Source organism: Emydura macquarii, unplaced genomic scaffold (assembly GCF_026122565.2).
Source record: "Emydura macquarii macquarii isolate MOO-44397 ecotype Brisbane River unplaced genomic scaffold, CSIRO-AGI_Emac_v2 contig_1043, whole genome shotgun sequence".
NCBI lineage: Eukaryota > Metazoa > Chordata > Testudines > Chelidae > Emydura > Emydura macquarii.
Window position 1 is genome coordinate 10,747,370 of NW_027131180.1, and position 20,486 is coordinate 10,767,855.

Consider the following 20,486-nt stretch of genomic DNA (forward strand, 5'->3'; position numbering starts at 1 on the left):
AATGTGAGTGGAATCTGCCTAGGCAAATGGGCAACGGGGACAGGCTTTAGCGATGGATTTGTTTGATGTGTGCATTGCATGTGGCTGAAGAATATCATAATTACTAGACAGGGTCTGATTTGTGCTGAGAACCAGTTTACACTTGTTTTATTGAACAACAACAAAAGATAGTAGGCCTCCCATCCCAGAAGAATAGAGTGTATTTCTTCCTAAAAGGGTGACCTAGGGAAAGACAAAATCTGATCTGCTGGTCTTTCTCAGACATATTTTGACATGTCATAAGGATTTCATTTCAGTTTAGTAAGGTTAATAAAATACCGACATGAAAGTGCTGGTTCTGTTCATTCAAGAATTTGGTTTTATGTTAATGTTGGTTTTTAAGTGGTAGCTGGTAAACATGGCAAATAATTAGGTTAAAACAAAAAATTAAGGGTGATTAAATAATGAACATAAACTGTATTTCTGATTTCAAGTACACTGTAATTTAAGTACCACTAACAAAGGGTAAATCCAGAAGTTAGACTGATACCTATTATGAATAGTAATTAAGCCCTTTCTGTCCGTCCCGTCCCGTCCCGTCCCCCCCCCCCCCCCCCCCCCCGCCTCCAATATAGAAGTCAAACTACGCCTATGGTAAAATGCTCTTTATCTTTATCATTCACATTTTTCTGTTTATATTTGCTCCCAAATAATTTAGCTCATAGTTGTTTTCAGCTTTGTGTAACTCGCACTCTTAAAGCATGGAAGTATATATATTATGGGTGTGGACAATGTTCTGTTTGCATATAACATGTGATCAAGTTAGAGTGACCAGATAGCAAGTGTCAAAAATCAGGACAATGGGTGGGGGGTAATAGGCACCTATATAAGACAAAGTCCCAAATATCAGGACAGTCCCTATCAAATTGGGACATCTGGTCACCCTAGATCAAGTCATGATTACTTCTTCCTAAACTACCACTAACTTTGATTTTTGTGATCAGTTCTTCTTTGTGTCAAGAAGATGTCTGATATAGAATTTTGCTATATTGAATGCAACACTTTTTGAGTTAGGAAATTATCATTTACAGTATTTAGAAATTCTGAGGCTGTTTCAGTACTGGCAGCATAAGACGTCCATCCTATCACTAAGCTTGATGTCCGCTATTATAACGCAGCTTTTTTTCTCTTATTCATTATAGATAGTATGACCAGTTCCATAAGTACCTGTTCTCTAGTGTGATTTGGTGGTCTGTAACAGACACCAGCTAGTACCTCATCTTGTGTTTTATTTGTTAGGCCATTGGTCCAGAAGCATTAAAGATGATTTTCTTCCTAGGTGCCAGTGACTCAGAAACAGGTAATGCCATTCCCCCTCCCCTTTTGCCCGCTTGATGCTTCCAAAATAGGTTATAAATGTAGCTAAATGGAAACTAATAGAAAGTAAGTGGCTGTCACATGTAAGAAAGGTGAGCACCCACGTGCTGCTGCTATTTAAGATGAATATCTACCTTTGTAAGACTTATCTTTCCCTTAAAAAAGAAGGGATATAGTCTAATTATATTTAAAAGCTTTTTGTAAATATCTGCTTATATAAATCTGCTCACTGACTGAAATAAATGACCTAGCTGTAGACAGACACAATTAATTACAGATCAAACTCCCTACATAGGAACCTAGATATCTGCCTTTTAAAAATGTAAATCTGTTACAGAAAAGAGAACAGGGCTGTATCCTCCTACTTTAGATTTCATCTGACTCCTACCCAGGCTCAGATTAAAGAATTTTGGGGCCCTGAGCTCTTTGGAAATGCCTCCCCCCAGCCAACTAGACACAGTATGTGAAATACAAGATAATTGCTCCCTTAGGAAAAACTTCAGTGTGCTGCCTCCATCTGGCTGCCAGAATAGAGACTCTCAACTGGAGTGTGAGATGTTGGACTTCCTGAGGGAGTGCAGCAAGGCTTCTTATTGTTCAGTGGTAGAAGTGGGAGGGTCAAACACCAACCAGGTCACAGCACTACTCAATCAGGCCAAACCAGAGTGAGTGGTGATGTGATCTGGTGCATGGGTACATAGCACCACTCAGGGTTTTTTTCTTCCCCAGAGGTCAGAAGGTTCCCTGAAAGAGGGCCCTCAGCAAGTACACTGAGTGCACATTGGTTAATCTAGGCCTGGTCCTACCCTTCCTTGGGCATTCTCTGTTGAGGAAGGGGAGAGGGACAGCAGTAGAGTGGTACTTAAAGTGAAATTTTATTTCTGAGAGAAGAATGAAAATAAAATGTGTTATAAAGTTTCCTGGATATTTCAATAGATAAATCCTCCTCTCTTCATATTGTGTAAGTGGAAAGGGGGCAAAGGAATACCTGGATGAGTATAACTTTGGGGTAGTGTTCCTAGCATCAGTGATATCCAGCTCAGGTTTAGTTTGTCAGGGAACCGTGGCAGATATTATAAAAACACCAGCCTGATTCATGCTGTGACATTTGGCAGCATTCACAGGTATCAAGATCAAATTACCATATGCCAGCAGGAACATCACTCTCCCTCATAATGAGTTGGTAGCAATTAGGTGTGGGCAGAATTGAAACAGTTGTACCCAACTATGTATATGTTAACAATGCACAAACAAGAGTGGTCAAGAGATAATGTCTCTATTTCATTTTTTTAAAAGTATATTTGCTTTTTATTCAAATTCAGTGGATACAAATTAACAAAATAATACTGAGCAAATAAAATAATTTGCTTTCAAGAGGGAACTGTAAGCATAGTGATAAATGGGTGAAAGAATGGGCTAGCTCCACTAGATGTTCTGTAAATATTTCAGTATTCTTTCCTGAAGTGTGATTTTTGCCTTGTTATTCCTCAGTGCATCACAACAGCAGTTGCTACCACCTCTTCTAGCAACAGCAAATTAGTATGGCTATTTTCTCTTTCACCAGCTGTGGAAAAGAACACTCTTGTCATAAACTGTGATAAATTATGGCAAGGACCCTTTCTCCAGATATGCCAATAAATCCTTCATTTAACATGTAGAACCAAAATGGTCTTATAGCATTGGAAAAAATTGCCAACACCACAACGTATTTTTCAATTAAATGTGAGATAAAGTTTCCCTAACTTTCTGATCACTAAAATATTTCTAAAACCTGTTAACTGCCTACTTTTATGTAGAATATCATGTGGCAACACCTCTCCAAACCCTTAATGATGTAAATGGGTAAAAAATGTAAGGCCCCTGTCCATGCTACAGACAGAACCATGATTTTGGTTAACCGATTAGAGTAATGGTCAGCTGAACCAGCTATAAGTTGAACGTTGCAGTTCTCTTCATAGCCCTCTTTTCTGACATCACAACCATGCTTCGCATCTATACATAGCACTCTGCCTAATTTTGTTTTTAGCAGTGAATTATGGGACAATCTAGACAAGTACCTCATAGTGCTTGTCACAGGAGGGTCCTCTGAGTCTTTCTCACCTTAGGTACAGACCACACTCATTGCAGGCTACCTTCACCCCCACTCTGCTTTATTATACTAATCTAGCAGTATTGTAGATTAGCTATTTAGCCTGTAGTGCTATTTACAAGTCCCAGCCAGCTCCCCCTCTTACCTCGAGGTTATGCCTACACAACGACTAGACACCCCCACTGGGCCCACACCAGCTGACTTTGGCTCATGGTGCTCTGGCTTAGGCGCTGCTTAATTGCAGTGGAGACATTTGGACTCAGGCTCCAGCACAAGCTGTAGGACCCTCTCACCTGGCAGGGTCCTAGGGCCACCCTGAGCTCAACTATCTCCACCACAATTAAACAGCTCCCTTAGCAAGAACCCAGATCAGCTGGCACAGGCTAGCCATGGGTTTTTAATTGCATCATAGATATATTCTGGGAGGACCGGCACAGTGCTGCAGCAGCCACCAGCACTAGGCTCATCACCCCCAGGGCTTCCTTCCACACTATTTATCTGGCTACAGCTGCTGGGGTTGCTTCCCACTCTAATTAGCTCTTCTGCTGTGGCTACACATGTTAATTGATCCTCTATTTAGGTCCCAATTAACCTATATTGGGGAGATTTGAGTGACAGGGTACTGAGTCAGCTCTTGGTTACCAAAGTCTCTGGGTGTTTTCTGGGAAGGCTGTCCTTTCTGCTGAGGATTTCTGACACAAAACCTATATCCTCTGTCTAGGGACACCTTACTCATTTAGTTTCATACAGACCCTGTCTGGCACTACAAATTGCTGCATCCTCTGGCTTTCTGTAGTTTACTGCTGGATAGCCTGGAAGGAGGACAGGACAAGGAGAAACAAGAGCACTCTGAGGCAGTAACTGAAAAGGAAGCAAAGACAAGTGCAGAGGTTTGTGTCCATTTGTATTACTGAATGAACTGTGAGGGATAAACTGTGGGCCTGGCCATGTTCAAACTGCTAGTAGGATAATGTTGTGGCTGTCTGGACTGATAGTGACTACAGCTGTAGATGCTCAAATCTACATTTGCATAGAGCTGGCAGCTGCCTTTCAGTGGAAAACAACCCATAAAAAAATCTGCTGTTCCTATGAACAAGAGCATTGCTCTAGCATTCTGGAAAGTGGCCATGAATGCAGACTGTTACTCTTCACAGATCATAGCCGGAGCCACTCTATTGGAGCAGTGTATGGCAATGAAGCAATTATCACTGACACATGGAATCAAGGTTACTAATGTCCCTGAAATAATGGAAGGCTTGGAATAAGGCTGAGGTTTCCTAAGCTGTGCTAGGGCTATTGATGGAACTCAAATCTCAATTCTTTGCTCCTTCTCAATAGGTCATGGAGTTCTACCACCATAAGTCAAACAGACTGTGGTGGCTCACAGAAGATACTTAATGGATGTGAACCTGGCAAGATTGATGATGCCAAAGTATTAGAAAATTCCAGTTTGTACAGGAAGAGACGGGTGGGAACACTATGCTCCAGCACAGGTAAAGAATGGTGTTTGTGCTTGCTGTTTCTCTGGAACTCTGCCATCCTTTGCTGCACTTGCTGATGAAGCCATGCCCCAAATTATGAGGCTGTTGATGATTCAGCCATTGCCTCAGCTCATTATGTTTTTGGGAAATAGAGTCCAACTGATGTAAAATGACACCTTTCTTTGGGTTTTGTATAGTATTGCTTCAAAAAAGCAGCAGCAATTTCTTTTTTGTCATACCACTAAAATATACATTTCTTTATTTGTATTGATATATTTTGCAGAGTCTGAATCTCAAATGTTTGAGAGCAATGTGTTATGCTGATAATTACAGTCAAAATGACATTTTATATGAGCAACAGGGCTAGTCCAGTCAATCTGGGAGCCTTCCTTGAGAAAATGTGAGAGAACATGGCCACAAGTATAACATTCAGCAAACTCAACCTGGTTTTAAAATTGTAAAATTGCAAAACTAGAGCCTGAGCTGCTGTAAATCAAGATAGCTCCATTAACTTCAGAGAAACTATCCCAGTCTATACCAGCTCTGAAGGTTGCACCTAAACATTTATCTGCTGGATGATGGCTGTGAATGTAGCTGAACAGTGAATTGCAGGGAAGGAGAAGAAATAGTGACCCAGAATGGAATGGATCCAGAATCTAAATCAGTCTAAGACGCTTAGTTCACTGGGTCAAGGAACTGAGAATCTACTGGGCAAGCTACAGTATCTTGGGCAGTGAAGTGAAGAGTGTTTCCTCCTTTCCTTCCAAGAAAGAAAGAAACAATTGTATTTATATACTAATCAAAGTTTCATTGGTCCCTAGAATAAAATGTAGCTTAACAAAGTATATACCACTTGAAGTAACATGCATACACTGCTTTTTGCAATGAATGTGTGGTTGTAGGCATGTGACGATACCTTGTGGAATACCCTATCTGTGCTGGGCATAAATTGCTTTTTGAATGCTAAAATCTTAAATTTTAAAGCAAGACAGGGAGACTTGAGGGCCTCTATACATTGGGCAATTTTTCTAACTAGTTGTAGAACCAGTTCAGCTAAACTGATTTCAAAAGTCAGTTTCAGCCACAGTGTAGACCTGATTTTAGACAGATTAAGGTGACCAACCCTGAATTTACTGAACCAGTTACAAGCCCACATTTAAAACAGGTTACAAAACTTCCTCAGTGTAGGCAGGCCTTAAATGCATTCCCTTCTGTTCCTCTTAAATATTCAGCCCAGTGGTTCCTGTGTCTTCTCAAGTGGTTGAGAACATCTGAGGGGGGAAAGGAATATTTTTGTTTAGCTATATCAAGAAAATTTTGTTGTTGGGCTAGTACTTCTCTCTCTTGATTATTTGTGTTTGTGTTAAAATTTATAGCAACAACTAAGATTTCAGCTAGGTGTTTCACAAATCTAAATTACTTACAAAAATGACATTAAAAGAACATTAAGGTTGCAAAGTCAAGTGCTCATGAATTAGAAAATGCCAGAATTAAGGTTGTCTATACAACCTTCCCATTATGTGCCCCTCACATATTCAGTAGTCCAGTTTATGAAAGTCCAACCAGGTTCAGATAGCACTGTCTCCCTGGCTGGTCTGGTGCTCACACAGATCTCTACCAGTTCATGAGATCCAGGATCTGATAATTTATTTTAGGAGGGAAATGTCTCCATAGTAATAATAGGTTTGGATTCCCTCTGCCAGGGTGCTGGAGGTAGAGATGCTGGGAGTGCAGTTTGAAGTAATAATAGCAATTGACTGCATGGCTTCCATCACAGTTTTGTTTATTGGCTTTTAGCACCTCTTCTATACAAGTAGTCATAATAATGGCCATAGTGGGTCAGAACAATATCCATCTATATCAGTATACTGTCTTCCAAGAGTCACCAATGCCAGCTGCTTCAGAGAGAATGACCAGAACAGGGCAATTATCAAGAGATCCATCCCCTGTCAGCCACTCTCAGCCTCTGGCAAACAGGCTAGCAACATTCAGAGCATGTGGTTGCATCCCTAACCATCTTGGCTGATAGCTATTGATAGACAGCCTCCATGAACATATCTAATTCTTTTTTGAACCCGTTATAGTCCTGGCCTTCACAACATCCCCAGGCAATGAATTCCACAAGCTGACTGTGCATTGTGTGAAGAAGTACCTCCTTTTGTTTGTTTTACACCTGCTGTCTATTAATTTAATTAGGTAAAGTAGTTCTTGTATTATGTGAAGGAGTAAATAATGCTTCTGCCTTCACTTTCTCTACACCAGTCAAGATTACATAGAGACCTCTATCATCTCCCCTCTTTTATAGACCTCTACCATGTCCCAGCGTCCCTTCCCTCTTCACTCTCACTAGTGGTGAGTGACATGAATGAAAATTCTGTGCCAAAGCTCTCCAACCTGTGGGGATGCTTGGAGCTGAACTTGTGGACTTCTAGTTCTCAGGCTTGAGCTCTTGACCTGCACCCTGCTCAGCTCATGTATATTAAAACAAACAAGGGAAAGGACCGCTGTGTCAAAGAGAAGGCAGAGGGAAAAGGGTAAGGGGCACCCAGAGCAGTTTAGGACTGAGCGGACACAAGGGACAGGGCTCTTTCTCGCCTCTTTCGCGGTCGGTCAGATTTGTTGTGCGATTTTTAAACGGAGGCATTTGCGAGAGAAAACGGCCCCTTCCTATCGCAGGAGGTAAAAGAGCAGAAGGAAACATGCTTCCACTTTTGTTTGGCGGCGTTTCTAGTTCCTCCCTCCAGCGCCGTTAATGGCTCGGCAGCTGCCTGCCTGGCGGGAGCAGCGGGCATGCACTCGGTACCTTTCACTCCCGGGGGGAAGCGCCCGCACAGCCAGGCCATACAAGCGGGGGCTTTCCTTCCTTCCCCCCCGCCTCCTCCGCTTTGCAAACCCTCCTCTTGTCAGTTGTGTGCGCCCCTCAACCTCCCTTTCCCCGTCAGCCGGTCTCAGGACGCGGAGGCGCTGCCCTCCCTCCCGCTTGTCCCTTTCCATTCTGCCCGCCCCTTCTTGACACCGTGCGCGGCTCCAGCTGGTGCGGCGCTGCCCGGCTGGGGCGGCGGGGGGGCGCTCTGGGCTGGCGGCAGCCGCAGCTCCCCGCTCCATGCAGGAGAAGCGGGGCTCCGGCGGGCAGCGCCGAGCGGCTGCGATCGAGTAGCTGCTGGCGAGGGCTGGTCTCCAGCGCGGGCGCGGGAAGGCAGCCCAGGCCCCGGCTGCGCTGCGCGGGAGATGCGCCCGCAGGTGCGCCGCAGCAGCAGCTCGGGACGTGCACACAGAGGCGGCGGCAGGAAGGAAGGTAGGGAAGGGACTTTCCGTGGTAGCAAGTTGCTAAACCCAGCGCCGGGCTACCTGCCTGCGGCGTTCACCGCGCCCGGGCGAAGGGGCCTTGACCGTGCCAGTTCCCTCCGCATTCACCCGGGGCGGGCTCGATCTCGATCCCTGCCTGCCGCGGGCTAGCAGGTGCCCAGCGGGCTGCCTTTGCGCTTCCACCGCGGGCAGCCCCTGGCAGAGACTCACCCGCGGGGGTGGGGAGGGAGCCGTGCACGGAGCCAGCTCCCCTCGCTCCCCGGCGCCTTTCTCCACCCGCTCCCCACTGCTACAGCGCCGGGCTGCTCCCGTTTCCCCGGCCACGTGAGGAGCGGCGGCCGGGGCCAGTGCCCGGGGAGGGATGCGGGGGCTGGGCTCGCTGTAGCGTGTGTGAGAGAGGCAGGGCTGGAGGGGAGCGAGCGCGCTGCCTCCCGGCTCAAAAGAGTTGCTTCCCCCCCCCCCGGCAGTTCTTGGCTGCCCGAGCAACCCTCTTGACCGAGATTATCCCCGACGAATCCCTCTCTTCATTGCAGCTGCGGGGTGCGAAGAGCAGAAATCAAATAGCAGGGCGGGGAGGGCGGGGGGGTAAAGGTGGCCCCGATGGCAAAGCGAGACCCGCGCGGGGCTGCACGGTTACAGCTGTACCCGAGAGAAAAGGCTGGCCAGCTCTCTCCCGTGAGTGCTCATCAGGGTGCTATTGGACCTGCGGACGACAGACCGTTCTTTCAAATGATTGCTTAGCTCTGCTGCTCTAGTACGTTAAAGAGGTGTCTTCTCTCTACTATCCCTGGGACCAACAGGGCTACAACCACAGTGCAACCGATCTCTAGTGAATTGGCATTGATAGGAGATCCAGCTCTCTGGAAGGTTGCAAGGTTCGGTCAGTACTGGAGAGGATTTAAACACACCCATTCCCCTTTCGTTGACAAAAGACTCCAGAATTTATTGTGGATCAAATGATCGTTCCGACTGGGGGGTTGAATAAATCTAGGAATTCATAGTAATTCAGACCTGAGAGACATCTGTGGTTTTTTTTTTTTTTTTTTTTCCCCCCTAATATAAAATGCCCTATACATTGGAGGTGGTTGGCTGTACCATCCTATTTTCATTAATGCTATTGGTCTTTTACACTGGCTGTGGTGCGAAATGGGAGAGACAGACCTAATTGCCATTGTTTATCATTGTGGGTGTGTTTCTTGTGGGTTTCCATGGGGATTTGTGCTTGGCCCTGTGCTTTTAAACATTTTTATCAATGACTTGGAAGAAAACAATAACACCATTATTGATTAAATTTGATAGATGACATACGAATTGTGGTAAATAAGGAACAGGACAAGTCAATGATACAGTGTGATCTGGCTTAGTTGGTAAACTGGATGCAAGCAAGCAATACGCGTTTCAGTACAGCCAAATGTTAAATCTTATATCTAGGAACAAAAAATGCAAGCCATGCTTATGGGATGGGGAACAGTATCATAGGAAACGGTGACTCAGAAAAGGACTTGAGTCACCGGCATAGCAAGATCCAAGAGGGCCCTGGGGTGTAAGAATGGTTCAATTCCCAATTCCTTAAATTTGTGCTAATCCAGCTGCCTGTCCCTCAACGCCCCCACAGTCTGTCCAGCCTCCCCCCCCCCCAATCCCTTATTTCCTGCCTATATCCTCTCCTGTCCCCCAACTCCAATCCAGATACCCAGCTCCTGCCTAGTTCCCCCAGTCCTGCCTTCCCATCCCCCAGCTCCTGCCTAGAGTTAAATAAAGTTTCAGGAAGAGGGGAAGAAAGGAACTTCAAACTGAACTACTAAACAAGTTATGCAAACCAGATCAAAGTGGTACAGAAATATAAGAGGTGTTTCTTCTGTGACTCCTAATCTCACGTGGGGGGCAGCAGAATGAATAAATAAAGCAAAAAAGCTCCAAAATTGAGGAATGTTTACAAAGGGGAGTGTTTGTTCCCGCTCCCAGTACATGGTGTGGAAACTTTATGGATCTGAATTAGAGGGAGAAAGTTTCTGAATAATCAAAGGGGTGTTTTTAAATGGAAAAATTTTTATAGTAGCATCCTCAGCACAGTTTCCTCCCACAATCATTATGGCAGCAGGTCAGGAGCCTTTGGCATCGTCCACCTTAGTTTCTTCTGCTTGAGAGAGACTTTCTGTCCTTTGTGCTGTACTGAGTGCCTGTATCTGGAGTTTCCCTGGGGGTGAGGATTCAACCTGCCCAAGGAGAGCTCGGCTGGTGTGCAAGTCACAGGTATGTGAGTCCACCTTCAGCGCTGCAGTCCAGATCCCCCTCTCCCAGTTCTTCCTGGATTGGCTACCCTGTCTCCATTGCCCCCACAGCCATGATCCCCTCCGTGCCCCATTGCTGTGGTGTACCCTGACACATCTGTGTGCACTGCTATCTGTTCCTCCTTTCCCAGTACTCAGTACTCTGCTCCCCCAGCCCTGCTGACTCCTATGCCCCATACTGCTATACCCCCTATGCTCCAGCCCGTACTGCTATTCTGCCGGCTCCCTCACCCATGCTTTAGACCCCTCTTCCCTTACTGCGCCTGTCCAGCCTCTTCCTTTGCCCTGTTATCTCAGCTCCTCTCACCTGCCCCAAACCTGCTCTTGTCCCCTGCCTCCCGGCACCACCTCAAGCTGCTGAGGGGACAGGCAGCTAGGTGCTCCCTAGTGCAAGACAGGCATCGGAACAGCAGCTCAGGCCCCACTGGCTGTGACAGCACCATCAGCAACAGGTGGAGCTGGACACTTTGGTTCTAGGATCGTGGTTGGGCCCCCATAGCCTCAAAGGCCCCAGCACAATTGCACCATTTGCACCATTGTAGCTATGCCGCTGACTTGGGGGTCATGGTGGACAATCAACTGAACATTAGCTCCCAGTGCAATGCTGTGGCCAAAAGTGCTGATGCAGTCCTGGGATGTATAAAAAGGGGAATATCTACTAGGAGTAGGCAGGTTATGTTACCTGTGTATGAGGCACTGGTGTGATAGCTACTGGAATACTATGCCCAGTTCTGGTGTCCACACTTCAAGAAAGATGTTGAAAATTTGGAGAGGGCTCAGAGAAGATCCATGAGAATGATTAAAGGATTGGAAAACATGATCTACAACCTATCCTAGCAGATGATCCGTCTCTTGCTCAGGCAGTGGGCGGCAGACCCATCCTGGCTTACAGACAGCCCCCCAACCTGAAGCAAATACTCACCAGCAACCATACATCCTACAAAAAGTCCAACCCAGGAACCTATCTCTGCAACAAACCCCATTGCCAGTTCTGCCCACACATCGACTCTAGTGACAGCATCACTGGTCCTAACCACATCAATCAGACCGTAAGGGGCTCATTCACCTGCACATCCACTAATGTTATATATGCCATCATGGCCAGCAATGCCCCTCTGCCATGTACATTGGCCAGACTGGACTATCAGTATGCACAAGGATAAATGGACACAAAGCAGACATAAAAAATAATAACATCCATAATCCAGTCAGAGAACACTTTAATCTCCCAGGCACTCTGTCGCTGACCTGAAAGTTGCTGTACTTCTCCAAAAACAGACTTCAAAGAGAAACTGCTGAGTTAGAAATTATCTGCAAACTTGACACATTCAAACTGGGTTTAAACAGGGATTTGGAATGGCTATCTCATTACAAGAAGTAAATTGCTTTGGTCACCCATTCTCACCTCCTACTGGTTGTAATTAGGCCTCAAATACCCGGCTTTTATCCACCTACCCCATTGTTCTCTATGCGCTTGTATATGTATATGATGCCTCCTATATATGTTACCTATTTGTTGTATCATTTCTACCTACTGCATCTGAAGAAGGGAGCTGAGGTTCATGAAAGCTTATGCCTGCTGAAATTAAATTTGTTAGTCTTTAAAGTGCCATAGAACTCTCGTTGTGTTTGCTGTATACAGACTAACACAGCTACCCCTCTGAAATGCCTTTATAGTGATAGACTCAAGGAACTCAGTCTGTTTAGTTTGTCAGAAAAGAGTGACTTGATCACATTCTGTAATGACCTGCAGGGGAACAGAAATGTGATAATAGAGGGCTCTTTAGGCTGATATAACCGGATCCAATGGCTGGAAATTGAAGCTGGACAGATTTAGACTAGAAATAAGATGCCCATTTTTTAACGGCGAGAGTAATTAACCATTGGAACAACTTACAGAGGACTGTGGTAGATTCTCCATCACTGGACATGTTCAAATCAAGACCAGATTTTTTTAAATAGTTTTATGCTCTAGTTCAAGGAGGAATTAATTCAGCAAAGTCTGTTACAGGTCAGTCTAGATGATCACAATGATCCCTTCCGGCATTAGAGTCTATGAAATCTGCATTCACTTACTTTAAAAAAGATTTCCTCCCCCCAGCCTCCCCCCCCCAGCCCTTCCAAAAAAAGTAGTTTGATTTGAACTGACTCTTTTGTACTGTTGACAACCCTAATCGATTTTAGAGGAAAGATGAAAGGTGTTTCACATCCTATAACACTCCCAGAACATGTGTTAGCAGGAACCTGATTAAGAAAGCACCCCCTTTTTTGGGGGGGGGGGGAGGGGAGAGGGAAGGCTGGGGAGAGGCTTTTTATCTCCACTGAAATGTCTCTAGAATCTTTAAGTTCCCTGTGACAGTTCTGTGTTCAGGTATTGGTGGCTTTAGACAGAAAGGGGTGATACTTAGTTTTCAACTATTCCTTTATGGAGACGTGTTGCTCTAGAAGATCTTAGTTCCAGATCAGCTCACCACGCCAGAGAGGACATAATTAGTTTCATATGAGGAGTTAGCTTTCACCACAGCCTTTTACTATTAGGGGGGCTATACTTTGAGGACAGATTGCATTGTGAGATGGGCTGATTAATAATCAATACTCCATTGAAGTCAATGGAAAGATGCCCATTAGGGCTAGCATCTAGGGAAACATGGAAACAGTGATGTACCTGCAAACAAGTAGGAAATCTCTCCAAGGTAAGTGATGTCTGCTATATAAGGGTGTTGGTTGTGAGAGTTTCAAGAATGGATTCAGTACATTTGGTGCATAGTATCAATACATAGCAGTCTTGTAGCCAGGGGGTGAACTGGAGGATACAAAAATACAGCATGAATTAATTGCTTCCTTCCAGTAAATTACTGGACTTTCTGGGTGTTATCCAGATACTATGGAAGCCACTGCCCATAAGGGGAATAGTGTCTCCAAAGGTTTTGGCATTAGACAGACTTCTGAGGGACAATGCTGTTTGGATCTGCTTTGTGTGATTAGTATGAGCAGTTACATGACAGGACTGGTAGTTTTTATGCTACAGTGGGATTTGAGTTGGAGTTGGTCCCTTATATCTGAAGCCATTGTACTATAGGAGCGTAGTGAGGTCAGCTTTGAGGGGAAGTGGAGTATTTTGCATTACTCTGAGGAACTCATTCCTCTGTCTGTACCCTGTCTAACTAACCCAAAGCCTGAAAGGTGGGGAGAGGAAAAGGGGGAAAACAGGAAATTGAACCTCCTTCTCCAGTATATTAATGTTAACACATTTAAGATAAAAAAAAATAGGCCAATGAGAACTATTTCTGGAAAGTCACGGACATCTCCAGAGGTACTAGAAAGCGGAAGAAATGCAAATATCATATAGATTTTCAAACGAAGAAAAGTGTGTCCTGGAAATTACCCTCCCATTGCTTTCCTAGTAAAGTGACGGAACAAATATTAAGAAAATATATCACTGAGGATCCACTGAAAAATGGAAATATGAGTATACAAGGGTATACAAAGATAAAATTTACCAGAGAAATGTGATTGTTTTTAATAGGATTACAAAATTAGTAGCTAAGGAGAAGTTGGGAATACCTGGATTTAATGGAGCATTAAATACTGTATCTTGTGAAATCTTACACTTATTAATTCAATTCAGTATGGTTAATATTGTCACGTGGACATAAAATTGTTCAAAGCACCATAAGCACATTGTAGTAAGAAAAACAATGTAATAAACTGGGGGGAGGTGACCAGCAGGATACTTCAGGGATCAGTGACAAGTCTGGTTTTTATTAAGGTATAGTTAAGTGGTCTGATTTTTAGAAAAGCTAAGCACCCTCTGGCTTCCAGTGACAATGGGAGCTGCAGGTGCTACTAACTCCTGAAAGCCAGGCCACTTTTATTTAGGAGCCATAATAAGGGTTAAGAAGCCTAGTGTTAGGCACCTAAATTTGAAAATTTTGATTTAACCCTCTTCATGAAAAATCTGCAAGAGGGAGTACAGGGAGTTAAGTGACATCTGCAGATGTGAAATAGGGAGACGTAAATATTAGCGAGGACAAGAAATAACATGTAGTGATCCAGAGAGATGAGAAAAAAGGGTAGAAAGTAAGATTTGTACTTGAAAAATGCATCTAAGAGGAAATAATCCAAAATACACACACATGATGAGAGGGGGAAACCTAGAAACCAGTAATGTTTACAGTGGATAGCAGATTTGTCATGAGATTGCATCATGGGGCTATTTATACTGAGGTATTGCATAGCGGAACCGATAGTCAAATAGCTCTTTTCTATAGCTTTGTCTACACCAGCCTTTCTCTTCCCTCTGCCCCTCTTAACATTTCCAGCAATTTGCAGCTCTACTGACTGTATCCATGGAGGGAGCCCCACGGCAGATTAAGATGCTTGTGACAATAATATTTCTATCCCGGTGCTGCCTGGAGCTGCTCTGAGCATGGTTAGATGAGACTGTAGTATAAAGGCTATTTGTTGTTGACACCTTGGTCTACACTAGTACTCTCACCAGTAGGAAATCTTAGGGGGGAAAAGACTAATGATGTCACAATCTGTCTCTGGTGTAATCATAACTAGAATGCTGTCCAAATCATTACCAGAAAGATATTGACCATTTGAAGGAGTTAAGAGGAAAGAAGAACTGGTGTTGAAGGGTAATGACTTGCAAGGAATGATTAAGAACCAAATATGTAATGCTTAAAAAGGAATGACTAAGTGGTAGGGACATGCATCTCTGAAGATATGAAGCCAGTAAATACCAGAGAGGGAGCTTTGATGTTTAATGTGGAACAAAAAGCTATAAGTAGAAGTCATGGTATGACATAAAATGGAAAATTTAACTTGCATATTGGGAAGAGTTTTCTGACAGTGGTACAGTAATTTAATAACCAATGATAGGTGCCTGATAAATACCTAAAATAGACTGATATTAAGTGTGGGAATAGTCTCCCGAGATGAGTAATGGGTGTCCCATTGTCTAGGCCATTTTACAACTTGGCTGGACAAAGTACTGGTTCTGTAAATTAAAATATTGTAAACCTCTAATGGTGTTCTCAAAATACTAGTGAATATATGGAACAAACCTGCAGGGCTCTGGATCGCCTATGATGATACCTCTTTCCTAATATTTTTCCTCATGTCTAACTTATACGATTTCATAAAGTCTGTAATTGCTATTAAGAAAAATGACAAAGCATGAAACTGATACTATGACAAGCAATTTATTAAAGTAATGAAGAGATTCCAAATCTGGCAAGTATCTGAGCTCCCTCAAGTGCCACTCAGCATTTCACACAACTGGGTACATAATTCCCAGCCAAAAAATTCCATTAAACAGGGTTTAAAGTTACATAGTCATAACAGTGACATTTTACTGTAAATCACATATGAGCTTACTTGAAGGGCATTTTTCAAAAGGGTGTCTCTGACGCGGTGTAATCCTTCCTTTCTTTTACCCTGTAAATGCTATAATTTTAAGAATTAGAGTCTAGGAGGCTTCAGTCTGTAGATATGCTAGCTCTGTATCTAATGACAATAGTCAATAGGCATTGCATTAATCTTGTGCTAACTGTGAGAGTGACTCCTTGGTGTGTTCTGTTTCCCTTCAGGAAGTGGTAAAGTACCTCTCTTTCAGTGGAATCAATATGGGCATAAAAAAGCAGACGTATTCTGCGTAATCCTGTGTAAACACAGGTGGATCTGAGTTTTGATTATACTGTAGCAGTGAAATAAATTCACTGTAAGATTAAGCTTTAATATGGGTGGTATTACTGACAAAAAGTGGTAGTGTGCTTTTTGCACATTGTTTACCTTTTTGAGCATTCTGCTTTTCTATTACTTTAGAAAAAAAGTTGTTCAGGTTAAATTAATTGCATATTTTCACATTTGTGTGTGGGTTTTCTAATTGTTTTTAAAATGTAACCTTAACTTTGGATTTCTTGGCTTCCTGAAGATTTTAGATCTATAGTTTTGTGTGTTTAACTGCAATGTTGTTCTAAGGCATTATCCAAAAAGGTTCTATCTGATCAAATTTAACTCTGTCATGAAGTTTTTGTTTAGGATATTTTTTGACACTTTGTCTGAATTTCTTCAGACATTCAAGAAAACTGTACCCTCAGCTTAAACCTCACACATGAAATTTCAGATGTCAGTTTTGTTGTGGTGAAGTTGGGGTGGGGCATGTCAAAATGAGATCCATAATGGGGAAATGAATTTCGCTCATTGCATATTCTCAATTAAGTGTTTTAATTAACAATACAACAATGATTTACTTAAAGTATTTTAAACTGAAATTAGGAAGGTTTCTGTTGGATATTATGCATATTGAGCGTTTTGATATTAATCAGTTTGCCATAATGTATGATCCACTCTATAGCAGTTGGGGTTTAGAAATAACAATATTTACACTCTTGATTCAGGCCTGATCCAATGCCCACTGGAGCCAGTGGAAGTTTTTTTCCATTGATTTTAGTGAGCATTGGATCAGGACAACAGAGCAGATGATTGCTGGTGATATTTCTAACATTTTCAAAATGTAATTCTGTTCTGAAAAACAGAGAGAGAGGGGAAAGAGGCATTTTGACATTTTTTGTTCACAGTTTTCCTGTCAAACATGTTCAGTTTATAGTGAGGTTACATAGGTCTATAGTGAGGTTACATAGGGCAGATTCTGTCTCTGCAATTGGAATTTAGGGCTTGCCCACACTTGAAAATTAATCCATACTAAGGGAGGGTGTGAATTTAAAACAGATTAAGTATTCCTGATTAGCTTCATGTGTGGATGTTCTTATTTTGAAATAAGAGTGCTTGAAGTGGATTACGCTAAATCAGAATAAGGCCCTCTGATTCCAGAATAAGAACATCCACATATGGAATTAATCAGGAATAGCTATTCTGGAGTAAAGCCCCATGTAGACAAGCCCTTAGTTAACAGTTCTGCTGATGATATACAAGGCAGAATTGAATCTTGCTCCTGGTTCAAAGAGAATATTGGCTTGGGCATGTATTTTCTGTGATGATGAATAAAGGATCCTCAATTAATATGATCTAAATCTCTGTGGTGTTAATAGCAAAGAACGCTAGTAGCAAGAATTTATTTTATCACTGACATAAACAGTTATTTTTTCTGAATAAGTGTAATGAACAGAAATGTTGAATAAGTAGTACACTCTTAACTGGTCACATTTCAGAGCACCATTAGGCTTGAAATGGCATTGAAAAATAGCCTAGATCTTTGGAGCTTTTGCACTTAAGACTGAGAGCTTCAGTTTTGGGCCCTAAGCAAAGGCATCAGTCTGAAATTGCTTTCAAGACTATCCACTGCCTTCCCAAGATGCCTACCTTTCCTATCAAGATCAGTGGAACAGGAATCGGGGTGGAGGGGACTGCTATTGATGGGACACCAGGAAATCCGGAGGAACTGTTGTTGATGAGACATCTGGGAAAATAGGGAATCCCGGGAATTAGGGAGAAGCAATTCAACCACATGGACAGAGCAGTTCACAGGGTTAAATAAAGTTCTCCTTGTTCAACTTAGCCTGCTTTCAGTTTTGCTCTTTGCAAATAAAGTACCTCTCTCTCTGCTCCTGTGTTCTGTAACTCTGGTATGTTCCTTGGGTAAAAGCCATGGACTGTGTTGTCCAGAGGTAGGTTTCACCAACCATAAAGGGTCAATGCACTCTGTTACTTTATTGAAGTTACCAAGCCAAAGCTCTGTTTATTGGAAAATTGTAAAACTTCCTCACTCCCCCATCAAGTTTTCTCCTTCCACTTTGGAGGTACCCTTCTAAGCAGTTGAGTCTCCAGGTTTATTCTGTCCTGGGACCCTGCTGAGAATGTCCAAGTGGTATTATTTATAGTGGTGGATCAACCTTATTTACATTATGTTACGGTTCAATGCTGGGGCACTCCTTGCATGTTTTGAGTATGGTATCTTCAGATCTATAATCCTCTCAAAGGCAGAATTTATCCCAATTCCAGCCCTTCTCCCTTTACCCTCTGAAATACAGAAAGTAGTCATGTCAACAGAAGTACAACGGTTTCTCAACATACAAATTAAGCAAAAATTGTATTTCTTTTGCTGCTAAAAAGGCAGCCATCTAGTAATATGGCCCATTAATTTCTTGAATTACTAGCATAGTCTCAAATTTGAAACCCATTATTTCAAAGTGGTGGGTTTTTTTTACATTGAGTATGTTGCTCATGCAGCAAAATAATTTAAATCTAAAAAATGCTGTGCAGACGTATGGCTCATTATTCTGATGTACTCAAAGGCCAAAAATAATGAAAAGATGGTTTATTATCTGTTAACGTATGTTCTTCATCAGGTTGATGATCCTATACAACATTCGCATGTGCTTTGATTCAACCCTTGCTTTTGGTATTTACAAAATCTCCTCGTTTGGCCCTCCCCATCTAGTTACAGATGAAAGAACAAGCAGCCGTTCACAAGAGTAGATTGTTCAAAGTAGTAGTCCAGGCTCAAGAACAAAGGAATGGGAAGGGAGACAATATTTTAAAGACTCTTTGCAAAGGCGTGGAAGCCCCTAAGTAGAATTTGATGTGCTTTTACAGGAATCCAGATGTAAATTTTTACTTTATTCTTCAGCCCTAAGATAGGATAACTAAATGCAGTGAATGTTTCTCTTCTTATTTACGTTGGTTTTACACTGAAATCAATGGAGCTACACCCGATTTATACAGGTGAAAGGTAAAGGACAGAATCACCATCTTAAAACTGGATAAGAAACACATGTAAATTCATCGTGTTTTCTTCTTTGCATTTGAATTTTTCTCTTCACATCAGTAACAAATGCTGTGTTACTTTGGCATAACTATTAGCAGGTCTATTGTCTTCTGATAGCTTGGAGTTCACTCAATTAAGGTCAAGTCTACACTACAAAATTAAAACAACCTAAAGGCATGTCTACACCTACAGCACTGCAGCGGCGCAACTGTACCACTACAGCTGTGCCGCTGCAACATCTGGTGAAGACACTCTATGCTGATGGGAGAGAGCTCGCCTGTCAGCATAATAAAACCACCTCCGTAAACGGCAGAAGCTATGTTGGCTGTGCACATGAGCACTTAAGTTCGTGTCACTTATGTCACTAAGCAAGTGATTTATTCACACCCCTGAGCAACATAAGTTATACCGACATAGGCTGTAATATAGACATAGTTACGTCTAAGTTAGTCTTTGTACAGCCACCGCAGTAATTGAATTGGTTTTACATGTCCACACTATGCTGCGTGTGTCAATGGTGCGTATCCTCACCAGAAGCGCTTGCACTGATTTAACTTTCAATGTGGGGCATTGTGGGATGGTTTCTGAAAGGCAGCAATAGTCGATGTAAACAACTGTGTCGACTTAATTACATTGATTTAAGCTCTGTGCCTCTCACGGAGGTGGAGTCATTAAATCTGTGGGTATGTCTACACTGCAAAGTGAAGTTGATTTATTTTAAATTGACTTTCACCTGCCGAATTTTAAAAATCACAGGAGCATGATCACACCACGCTCATTGCGTCAAGGTCTTGCGTTCCCACTAGTCGCACTTATTTCGACAATCAAAGCAGTACACCGTGAGTAGCTATCCCACAGTGCAAAATTTCCCGGGCCTTGAGAGGAGAAGCTATTTTCTGTTTATGTGGCCACTGTGCAGCCGAGTGCGAATGTCCAGAGCGGTCACAACAGAGCATTATGGGATACCTCCCGGAAGCCAATGATGTTGATTTATGTTGCGCTTTACCTTCACTGACGTTAATTCAACCCATAGAATTCAACTTCAGCGCTACGCCACTTGCGGAGGGGGTTTTATTAAGTCGAATTTTACCACTATTTAGGTCGGCAGAACTGACATGCAAGTTGAGAGACATGCTTTAGAGGGTCGACGTAAGCGATGTTATCTCGACCTCCATTGTCACTGTAGACCAGGCCTGTGTAATGGGCGAGTTACATCGGTGTGAGCTACA

General features: G+C 43.0%; 1 protein-coding gene and 1 long non-coding RNA gene across 2 annotated transcripts in view; one reads left to right on the plus strand and one right to left on the minus strand.

Annotated features, from left to right (window-relative positions):
- Nucleotides 1-2,682: 2,682 nt before the first annotated feature.
- On the minus strand, nt 2,683-3,738 carry LOC137151080 (uncharacterized). The gene is made up of 2 exons (XR_010919164.1): nt 3,591-3,738; nt 2,683-2,920 (listed from the first exon to the last, which is right to left on the minus strand). It is a non-coding gene; the product is annotated as an uncharacterized lncRNA (long non-coding RNA).
- A 4,259-nt stretch (nt 3,739-7,997) lies between these two features.
- Nucleotides 7,998-20,486, plus strand: part of SYTL5 (synaptotagmin like 5) — a 143,059-nt gene continuing 130,570 nt past the window's right edge. The window contains exon 1 of the mRNA XM_067545114.1: nt 7,998-8,221. The gene's annotated coding sequence lies outside the window, so the exon portion shown is untranslated. The remainder of the gene's footprint in view (nt 8,222-20,486) is intronic.